The following is a 12,197-nucleotide window of genomic DNA, read 5'->3' on the forward strand; positions in this document are numbered from 1 at the left end:
CATTGAATTATCAACATTGATTCAATATTATTTTAACATTGAATTTTCAACATTGTTCCAATAATATTTTAGCATTGATTTTTCAACATTGATCCAATATTATTTAGCATTGAATTTTCGACCTCAACCAAAATGATGATTCTGATGAAATTTCAACATTTAATCAATGTCACCTTGCTATCTGGGGACCCACCGTTTTATCCTTAACGATATTATTTATTTTTTATTACGAAATCCCAAAATTGTCATCTCTTGAATATGTTGTTACTTTCTTTATTTTATATCCAAACATTTTCATCCACAAGCAAAAGTGGCTTACTGCTGTTTTCCTCTTTTTCTGTCGTTTCATCCCTCAGACCTATAAATAACAAAAAATGTTTTTTTTTAAATGTATTTTAATTAATTATTTAAGAAAATATATAAGATATTCAACCTTTTTCCTCAGTATAAAATCTCATATTATGTATGCAAACCCATGATATATATATATATACACCTCATAACATCAGTAACTCGACAGCCCTACAGAACGGTTTTCCTCAGCGTCTGTAATCTCTGCACAAACACAAAGGAGACTTTGGGCAGCTGTGTGAAGATTAGCCTTTGGAGAAAACTTTTGGTTTTATACGTATCAATATTAAAAATCAATATTACCCCAGAATGAATTGCATTGCTATCCCACCCCAAACCATACAATAATAACAACGACAAATACTTAATTATATTACTTTTTACTGAAAATGATATAATTCAATAAAACAAATGTAATGTATGTCAAATGACATAGCTATGCATGAATACACTCTAGATGTGTATATTGTGAACATATCTACATTTTCATTCAAACAATTAAATAAAGCATTAATTAATTAATTATATTTTATTTACTGACAACAATGATACATATTAATAAATGAATGAAAGTCACCATCACACAATAAACAAATGCATATACCGGTACAAGTCAACACATGAAACAAAGCTTTATTCAAACTACAATCATGTATGTAGACTACAGGCGCTGAACCACATCTACTGCCATCTCAACACAGCAGTTCACCCCCTGCGGCTTTATTCTGATGAACCAGCGGACGCCAGAGGTGAGCCGTGCCGGAGGTTGTTGCGTGATGTGTTGTGCTTCACAATCTGAGGCAATACGGGCCGGTGGAGTGATGGAGGGACTCATAAGGGCCGGTGGAGTGATGGAGGGTCTCGTCCATGGCACGATCTCCAGGATTCAGCTCTGTGCTCCTCATCCTCAGTGCTCACACCAGTCTGCTGACATTTCAGATCCTACAAAAATGCACAAACATAACACAAAAGCAGTCATTTTAACAGCACAATGTCATTTGATTTCAGTATTATTTAGAAGACAAGAACGCTTTTTTTCACAAATGCCGCCATCATCTTTCCTTGCAGGTCCTGCTCCACCACAACAGCTGTGCAGCAAATGCACAGAAATCAAGAATCAGAAAAGTGCTGTAATAACTCTGTTTGAAATTACAATAATTAAAATAAAACTACAACTTAATATTTAAATAGTTGTTGTTATTAATTTCTGTAGTATACTTCAGCTTCATGCATCCAACATTCCCTGTAACATCCAGACAAGACTCCCATAACCTCTGTGATTTATGAGCTCAACACTACATTACCATGTTGAGGTTGTTTAACAACATACATGTTCCTCAATTTATCAACAGTACTAATGGACAAATAAAATAGATAACTTACTTATGTTTAGTTACTTTATAGATTTGTTCTACATAATAGCACACATACCACTCAGATGTATATTTCATGTTGTGATGTGCTCTTCTGCAATACTTATAAAAGATGTTCCTGTCAGATGTAAATAGATGTTTAAAATAAGCGTCTTTAAGATGTTTATAGTTTATGTAAATCCACGTTAGAGAACTTACGTGTCCTTACCGGAGCTCCCCTGTCAGCTAGAGCTATACATAATAAAACGTGTTTTTACAGCCAAATCACAATCATACTATACTGTCTAACTCCTTTACACCTTCAACAGTTAAAACGTTTACTCTATTAGTTTAACACATGCAATTTTAACACAAGGAACCGTGTTTACTCACATTTGAAACCCCGCGCGTCGCTGATCTCCGTGATATTTTATAATGACGTATCCTCTCGCATGGCCTCCTGGGATAGAAGAGTATCCAGAGTATCCATCGGTTGAGCACTCAAAAATCGGGCCGGAAGCAGTAAGCCATCCGGGAACTCCTCGCCTACTCTTTTATGAATACTGATGTTTCGAACGTACTGCTTCCTTCACGTACTGTTTTCGCCTACTATATAGTAGGAAAGTAGGCATATTGGAACGCACTTAAGTCCGAATCTCGCGATAATTAGTACGTCCCCCAGGTAATTCTCGCCTACTCTTTTGGATTCATACATACTTTTTCGCTCGCCTACTCTTTTTCCCATACTAAATAGTAGGGAAGTATGCGGTTTGGAACGCAGCAAGAGAGACGTAAACAGAGACGCGCGTTCACGAGAGCACCACGCATGCGTGCAGAAGTTGTTGCGTGAACGCGCGTTGGAGATTAATATTTTGTAAATAAAGTGGTAAATTATGTTTTTGCGCAAAACAAAGCATTCACTTCTTTTTCAGATTGTTTTTATCTATTACTTTATTTTTTTATTCAATTTCGTTTTTCTCTCTTTTCTCTTTAGTTTGTTAATTTATTATTTTACTAGCTTTTTGTTTGCTCATTAGTTTTTCTTCATTATTTCTGTTTTGTTTATTCTTTTGTTGTCTTTCACTCGTTCATTCTTTTTATTTGTTCATCCTTGCCTTCATTTGTTCAGTTTTGTCTCTCATTAGGGCCCAAGCCTTGAAAAGGCGAAGGCCCTATTGTTTTTCTTAGGATTATTATTTATTATTATTCTTCTTTATTATTATTATTTTACTACCTTTTGGGCACTTTTGGGGGCCTTAACGTGCTCAAAAGGTAGTAAAATAATAATAATAAAGAAGAAGAATAATAAATAAATATAGCTGCAAGCAGCGATTACGGGCCCAAGCCGGTGGCACCGCCACCCCGGTGCCTTTAGGGTTCCTGTGCACAACGGGCAATAACGTAACTCCGCTTTGACTGTCGAGAAGAAGTCTGCTTTAGAGTTTGCATCAGTGTGGGTTCTGCAAAAGTGCGCATCGAGGGCACATATCAACCACAAAGTATGCGTGAGCACCCTTCTGAAACCTAAAATGAAAAATTAGACACCATACAGTCTCATGGACTTAACGGACACATGAAATCAGCAGCCATTGTAAGTACACAACACCGAAAATTCCTATGAAGTGTGGTATATATATTCATTGAAATTACTGTACTTTAAAACACTTGTTTAAAAGAAAAAACACATGTATACATAGTATAAAACACTTAATGGCACAATATACCTATTTTTAATAGAGTCTTTCTGCCCCCCTCCCCACACACACAGACAGGGGGGGCTGTCTGTGTGTGTGCCCTCCCTCCCTTCCCCACACAGACACACAGACACACACACACACACACACACACACAGAATGGCAGGGGGAACTCTGTCAGAGAGAGGCAGAGAGAGACAAAACCACATTCAAACCAAAATATCTGATTTCCTGTTGGTCGGAGCTAATGACTTTAAATTAGAAAGTTGTCCGGCTCGATGTGCACAATATACATACCAAGTTTTGTGACTGTAGGTAAAACTAACCCCCCCACTTTTGTCAAAAGTAACACACTTCCTGCTGCCAGTTGGTGGAGCTATAACTTAGTTACATCCATGTGATCGGCCTCTTACAACAAACTTACTTACAACAAGACTGTCGAGAAGAAGTCTGCTTTAGAGCTTGTATCAGTGTGAGTCTTTCTGCTCCCCTCCAAACACACACAGAAAAGGGGGGGCTGTCTGTGTGTGTGCCCTCCCTCCCTCCCCACACACACACACACACACACACACACAGAGAGAGAATGGCAGGGGGAACTCTGTCAGAGAGAGACAAAACCACATTCAAACCAAAATATCTGACTTCCTGTTGGTCGGAGCTAATGACTGTAAATGAGAAAGTTGTCCGGATCGATAAGCACAATATACAGACCGAGTTTTGTGACTGTAGGTAAAAATAACCCCCCCACTTTAGTCAAAAGTATCTTGAAAGTAACACACTTCCTGCTGCCAGTTGGTGGCGCTATAACTTTGACTCACAATAGTCACATCCATGTGATCGCCCTCTTACAACAAACACACTGCTGAAGTTTCATCAAGATCAATAAATGTATGAAGACGTTATAACACATTGTGTTTTTCTTTTCTCGCCATAACTTCGTTTCCTCGCCACGGCCAAACCGTTTGAGATATCAAAAATCCGTCAGCAATTTAGCGTCCTCAATGTCTTGACTTCATGCTGACCGAGTTTCGTGGTCATCGGATTAATTCTCTAGTAGAAGTGTTTCAAATGCCAGAACATGCGTTTCCATACAACCAATAGCCGACTTCCTGTTGGGCTGGCGTAAAACTTAGAGCACGAAAGTTGTTCGGACCCGATGAGATCTATATGTGTACCGAGTTTCATATTATTACATGCTAGCGTGTTTGAGATATGGACAAGTGTTCAAATCCCATTCCAGGGGGCGCTGTCGAGCCCCCCTGCCACGCCCGGGTACCAGCTTCAGCCCGGCCCTGATGGCCGTGGGTTCTGACCTGTGTGCAAAGTTTCAAGAGTTTTCGAGCACGTTAAGGGCCCCAAAAGTGCCCGAGAAGTCGCACACAGCAGAGAAAGGGTTAAACTAAACTAGCCCCCCTCCTCACACACACTCACAGAGGATTGAGGTCAGGACATCATTCAAAATGCAAAGTGTTTCTCTATATTAGTGTACACTCGCAATGAAACACAACATTGTGCTTTTGTTAAACTATAAACTCTTGTCAAACTGTAACCTACAACTGTCACCCAACCAAAATCACACACACACACACACACACACACACACACACACACACACACACACATCGGATGAATTCTCTAGGAGAAGTGTTTCAAATGCGAGAGCCAGCGTTCTCCAATCAACCCGTAATAGCCGACTTCCTGTTGGGCTGGCGTAAAACTTGACCCAGGGAAAGTTGTTCGGCCCGATGAGATCTATATGTGTACCGAGTTTCATATTAATTCATGCAAGCGTGTTTGATATACGGACAAGTGTTCGAATCCCATTCCAGGGGGCGCTGTCGAGCCCCCCTGCCACGCCCGGGTACCAGTTTCAGCCTGGCCCTGATGGCCGCGGGTTCTGACCTGTGTGCAAAATTTGAAGAGTTTTCGAGCATGTTAAGGCCCTCAAAAGTGGCAGAAATTTTGCACACAGCAGAGAAAGGGTTAAACTAAACTAGCCCCCCTCCTCACACACACACACAGAGGGGCAGAGGGAAAATGCTCCAAACAGTACACATTCAAACCAAAATATCTGACTTCCTGTTGGTCGGAGCTAATGACTGTAAATTAGAAAGTTGTCCGGATTGAAGAGAAGAATATACGTACCGAGTTTGGTTACTGTAGGTAAAACTAATACCCCATTTTTGACTAAAGGTGGCGCTACTGAGCCCCTTACCACGCCCGTTTCTGAAACTTCGCACATGTCTATTACACAATAAATGTCAAATGCATGTTGAGTTTCATGCAATTTGAAGCATGTTAAGAGCCTCAAATGCATCCAAAAAGAATATAAAAGTTTAAAGCGTTGCCATGGCGACAGTATTAAAGATATCAATAATCCTTTCACAGGTCTACATCTGTCGTGTGTTTACATTATACAGATGAAGTTTGAAGCACGCTGGAGAGACTATGTCTCCCGGCTGGCCTGGGAACGCCTCGGTGTCCCCCCGGAAGAGCTGGAGGAAGTGTCTAGGGAGAGGGAAGTCTGGGTGTCTCTGCTTAGACTGCTGCCCCCGCGACCCGGCCCCGGATAAGCGGAAGAAGATGGATGGATGGAAGTTTGAAGCAAATCGGGTAAAAATAAGAGGGTGATTTCAAAGCATTTCGAAAGTGACACACTTCCTGCTGCCAGTTGGTGGCGCTATAACTTTGACTCACAATAGTCACATCCATGTGATCGGCCTCTTACAGCGAACACACTGCTGAAGTTTCATCCAGATCAATTAATGTATGAGGATGTTATAACACACTTCCTGTTTCCAATATTCGCCATAAATTCGTTTCCTCACCACGGCCAAACCGTTCGAGATATCAAAAATCCCCTCGCAACTTTTCATCCTCAATGTCTTGACTTCATGCACACCGAGTTTCGTGGTGATTGTTTGAATCGTCTAGGAGGAGTATTTTAAATTCCATTGCATGTGTTTTTTAAACTACCCCAAATAGCCGACTTCCTGTTGGGCTGGGGTAAAAAGTCAGAGCACAAAGGATATATGAACCGGTGAGATCTATAAGTGTACCGAGTTTCATATTATTTCATGCAAGCGTGTTTGATTTTTGGACCAAGTTTTCGGACCCCGTTCCAGGGGGCGCTGTCGAGCCCCCCTGCCACGCCCGGGTACCAGCTTCAGTCCGGCTCTAATGGCCGCGGGTTCTGACCAGTGTGCAAAGTTTCAAGAGTTTTTGAGCACGTTAAGGCCCCCAAAAGTGGCAAAAACCTTGAAAAAAAATTTATTATAAAGAAGAAGAATAACAAAAAACCCTTAGAAGAACAATAGGGCTCTGCGCCCTTTCAGGGCTTGGGCCCTAATAAAGAAGAAGAAGAAGAAGAAGAAGAAGAATCCTTAGAAAAACAATAGGGTCTTCGCCTTTTCAAGGCTTGGGCCCTAATAATCCTAAGAAAAACAATAGGGCCTTCGCCTTTTCAAAACTCTTGAAACTTTGCACAAATGTCAAAACCCGCGGCCATCAGGGCCGGACTGAAGCTGGTACCCGGGCGTGGCAGGGGGGCTCGACAGCGCCCCCTGGAATGGGATTCAAAAACATGTCCATATATCAAACACGCTTGCATGTAATAATATGAAACTCGGTACACGTATAGATCTCATCGGGCCGAACAACTTTCGTGCTCTAAGTTTTACGCCAGTCCAACAGGAAGTCGGCTATTATGGGTTGTATGGAAACGCATGTTCTGGCATTTGAAACACTTCTCCTAGAGAATTCATCCGATGACCACGAAACTCGGTGTGCATGAAGCCAAGACATGGAGGATGATAACTTGCCAGGGGATTTTTGATATCTCGAACGGTTTGGCCGTGGCGAGGAAACTAATTTATGGCGAATATTGGAAACAGGAAGTGTGTTATAACATCCTCATACATTAATTGATCTTGATGAAACTTCAGCAGTGTGTTCGCTGTAAGAGGCCGATCACATGGATGTGACTATTGTGAGTCAAAGTTATAGCGCCACCAACTGGCAGCAGGAAGTGTGTCACTTTCAAAATGCTTTGAAATCACCCTCTTATTTTTACCGATTTGCTTCAAACTTCATCTGTATAATGTAAACACACGGCAGATGTAGACCTGTGAAAGGATTATTGATATCTTAAATACTGTTGCCATGGCAACGCATCAAACTTTAATATTCTTATTCGGCTCAGGCACAGGTACAGACACAACTGGAACAGACACCACCGGCTCAGGCTCGGCGGACGTGACGTGAAGCTCAGGCTCGGCGGGCGTGACGTGATGCTGGATCGGGGCCGGCAGGGCAGCATGCCTAAACGGCGCGTCAGGGATGGCAGTCACCTCTGAGATGGTCTCTGGATTAGGAACCACCGGACGGTCCGTTGAAGAGGTCCTTCTCCTTCTCCTCTTCCGTCTCCGGACCACCGGAATCGGAACCACCAGACCCGACTCAGGAACAGACGACACTGGCTCCGGCTCTGGAACAGCAGACACTGGCTCCGGCTCTGGAACAGCAGACACTGGCTCCGGCTCTGGAACAGCAGACACTGGCATGTCCAGGATCCGAGCCAGACGCTCCAAATAGTCCATCATTGCCTTGGCGGCCCCACAAATGGGCGTCTCTAGACCCGTCTCAAACTGGGCAGACGGGACGTGAACAGTCTCTGACTGGGCAGACGGGACGTGAACAGTCTCTGACTGGGCAGACGGGACGTGAACAGTCTCTGACTGGGCAGACGGGACGTGAACAGTCTCTGACTGGGCAGACGGGCTGTGTCTCCTCCTCCGTCCATGATGGCGTCTCGGTGGCATCGAACTCAACATCTCTGGTGATTTTACCGTCTCCTCTACGAACCTGGCGGCTATGGTCTCCTCATTCCTTCTAGCACACATTGAAAAATAGGCCAACAAAGAGATCGAGGATCCTTCATCCTTTCCCGGAGGGAAAATCTCGCCACGCGGTATCCACATACCGACTGGATCGTATCCGTACTGCTGGATCTATTTGTGACGGAGTCCTTCTGTCACGGAACACACACAGGAGAGAGAGGATCCAATTGCAGTATTTATTTAAGGGTAATCCGTACTCACAGTCAGTCCAGGCAAAGGTCAAAATCCAACAAAGACAATCCAAAGAACACACGAACAACAGGAACAGAAGTGTGGGGACAATATACAAGGACTCCGTGACAAACACTGAAACAGACAGGGTATATATACACAAGTGCAAACAAGGTGACGAGAAACAGCTGAAGGAAATGAACAATCAGTGACAGACAGGATTATGGGAAGTGTAGTGAAAATGCCTAGACACCGTGAAAACTGAGACCTCTAATGTTAAACCCAGGGAACCACCAGACACTGTGACACAGTTATGCTCAATTCAACCAAATAACTGTTAGCAATATACTACAAAACATTGAGATATTCTAAATCATCACAAATTATATATTTTTTTTAATTAAAAATGACACCAGATTTGTGTTTTTTACTTATTTCATTCATCAAAATGATAAATATATATAATGTCTGTGATAAGCTGCGCCGGCGCCTTCAGCACCCCCACCCCCACCCCCACCCCCACCACAGGACCTTGTTGAAACACATACATCGAGCTGAAAGGACCGCCCACACCAAGATCGCGTCAACATTCGCATACAACAGGCAAGACTTTTCCTGCACGATTCTACGTATTGGTGTAAAACAGCACTTCTACCTGAGACAAGCGGGATTAAACTATTGTTCCTGTTACTGGATTCTTCGGAGCCATCTCTACGACTTCTACAATTACCAAGAGGTTTTTTTATAACGGTATGTGGTTTTGTGTTTTTTTTAAACAATCATTTAAAGTTAGCTTTTTAATGTTACATTACAAAGATGTTTTCCCTTTTAACAGCAGAAAAAAACCTAAACTAAAATACTGACCACAGATTAAGAAATTATTCCAAATAATACAATATTTTTTTATATATAGCCTATTTTTACTCTCACAATATAAACAAAATATATTGTGCTTTTCTTAAATAAATACAACTCATTCACTTTCTGTGAAGCAGAGCGTGCAAAAATTACAACATAAACTCAGCAAATACCCAGATAGCAGACCGATGTCGATTCAACGTTGATTTTTAGTTGTAAAGGTTAGTATCAATCATCAATCAAATTTCAACGTTGAATCAACTTCAGAACGTTATTACACCGAAAATAAAACATCGATTCAACATTGAAATGCGGTTGAATGGCGTGTCTGACGTTGATTCAACGTTAATTCGATGAGCAAAACGATGTTGTTTCAATGTCACGAGAAACGTCGTTTCCACATTGATTCGATGTCAGTTTGCTATCTGGGTAGCCAGGGGTGCGTTTCCCGAAAGCATCGTTAGTCAACTATGGTCGCAAGTTCCGTCGTTATCAGCAGTTTAACGATTTGGTGTTTCTCGAAACCATCGTTTAAACGTACGTTCGCAAACAGCATCGCAAACTTGTGTGGTTGGAACGACAGCTCTCGAGCCGTGGTTAGAAGCATATTTCTAGTTTACATGAGATGTAGACTGAATAAATCCTTATCTTTAGCAAAATAAGCAAGCTGACATTCAGTACAACCCGTGTTATTTATTTAGAATACATACAAATACGTCTTTTAGTTTGTCAAGTGATTTAAAACACCGTTTTTGAAGACTGCGCATGTGAGAACGTGCTCTAGCTACTATGTAAGAACGAGCCAAATATTGAGTCTGGTAATAAAGCAAAATTACTGAGAAAAATTAGAAATGGTCTTCAGATGCCATGTCTGTATCTTATATGACAAAATCTAGCGTTAATTCGTTCTCAAACAGATTAATTCAAATAATGTATTAGACCACCACGTGCGAGACGTCATAAACCAGCGTGGTTGAACGATAGGCTACTTTGCGACAAACGGTTTCGGGAAACAGTCGTGACCAGCTAGTTGATTTCTCCAACGATGCATCGTACTATGGTAGTGAGCTATATAGTTGTACGGGAAACGCACCCCAGTTTTCTTCATTCATTTTGTTGATCTGCTCATTTAAGTAAAACATTTCGCGTCACTGCCTGATTGATTCTTTAAGTTTTATTCTGTTGTGCTCCGTTGATGCGTAATTATTGTGAATCCTAATATTAAGTTGTTTTTCTTTTCATATTTGCATGCAAATCTAAACGCTTTGAAGACCATTTTCATTGGGCCACACACACTATTCCATATTAATTTAACTGATATCTAATTTAACTATCTTGCCTAATGTTTAACAGGAGACATTGTTGGTCAGGAAAAAATGTGATTTTTGAGAATCATGTGATAGCCTATTTATATTTCAAGTGTTTTATTTACTCGTTTGTTCATCATTTATTTTTATATCTTAAAAAAATATCCAGTTTTGGTTTTGAGAATTTATAGGCTATTTATTTTCGTTTATTCCTGTTGTGGCAAAAAACAATTACTAAACTCAGCATTCCCAGGCAAAGAGACGTCAAGATTCAAATTGTATTTAAAAAGAAAAGTAATTTATTCATGCAAGAAAATGGTTCTCTGACCCCAGCCCTGCAGCCAGGCTGCAAGGCCAGAGTCAGAGACAGACACACACAGGCACTCCTTCCTCCTGCCCTGCTACTTTATAATGCCCGGGAATCTATCTACCCCCACCGTTTACACAAGAAGGAACAGCTTCCCCCAGCATGGGAACTTAAGATACAGATCATTCTCGGCCTCACACCTCCATCTCCAGCTAGACCAACGTTACATCAGGAAACTCAGAATACAGACAGAGAACATACAGCATTAATCTGTTAAATCTTTAGGAAAGATTAAAAATGCCATTACAAATTCTCCCTTTTTATCATTATCTGATAACCAAATAAACGCAACAATTTTAAGTCATTTCATCATATTTATACCTTTCATTTCAATCTTCCTTTTATCCCTTCCGTGACCATGTGACTAAAACCCAAATGTGAGACATTCAAAACTGACCAATCAGATAATTACAACTTCCCCATTGTACCAAAGGTGGGACAATTTCATACCCCCAAAATACACACATCTTAGGCCTACAGGCCTTGATCACTATCAGCACCCCGTTTCCTTTACAGACTCCAAATGGTCATTACGGAAAGAGTTGGTGAAAAACAGTAAAGCAGATGTCTTTGTTCATTTCAAATATCTTGGATTATTTTCAATCCTACAATTCCCCATTGGTCCCGTTGGCCACACACATTGAATCCAAAGGTGACACAGTCCATAAAGATATGCTTTCTGTTGTGTTCAGTTCCATCTTCAGACTTTTCGTCCAAGCTTTGTAGCAATAACAGTTTGTCAGTGTTCAGTCTTTTGTTCACCATCCAGCCCTGCAGGATTAGGCTCTATCAAATTGGGTTGCACCGTTATGCAAATCATCCATCGAATACCTGCACAAGAACAGGCACTGAATCTGGGAGCAAACGCCGGTTCCTCTTTCTGAGGAGGACACAGAATGTGAACTTGGGTTGCACGAATCCTGTGATTAAAAAGCATCTAGCACAATGAACAGCAAAAGTAGAAACATGTCATTTGTCATTGGTCAGAGGATTGATATGGTCAGATTGAAATTAGTCTCCGGCAAAAAGCCCTTAAATTGATGTACTAAAAAAAAATTTGGTCAAGGAATGATAAAAGAAGATCTTACAAGTTCTTACACTGTTTCAGGAAACACTCAAATAAATTTCATTACAACAAAAGAGTATCAGCAAAATATCCAGTGTAACCAAACACAGAGATTCAATTCAATTGATGTCCA

Source organism: Phoxinus phoxinus (assembly GCF_949152265.1).
Source record: "Phoxinus phoxinus genome assembly, chromosome: 10".
Taxonomy (NCBI): Eukaryota; Metazoa; Chordata; class Actinopteri; order Cypriniformes; family Leuciscidae; genus Phoxinus; species Phoxinus phoxinus.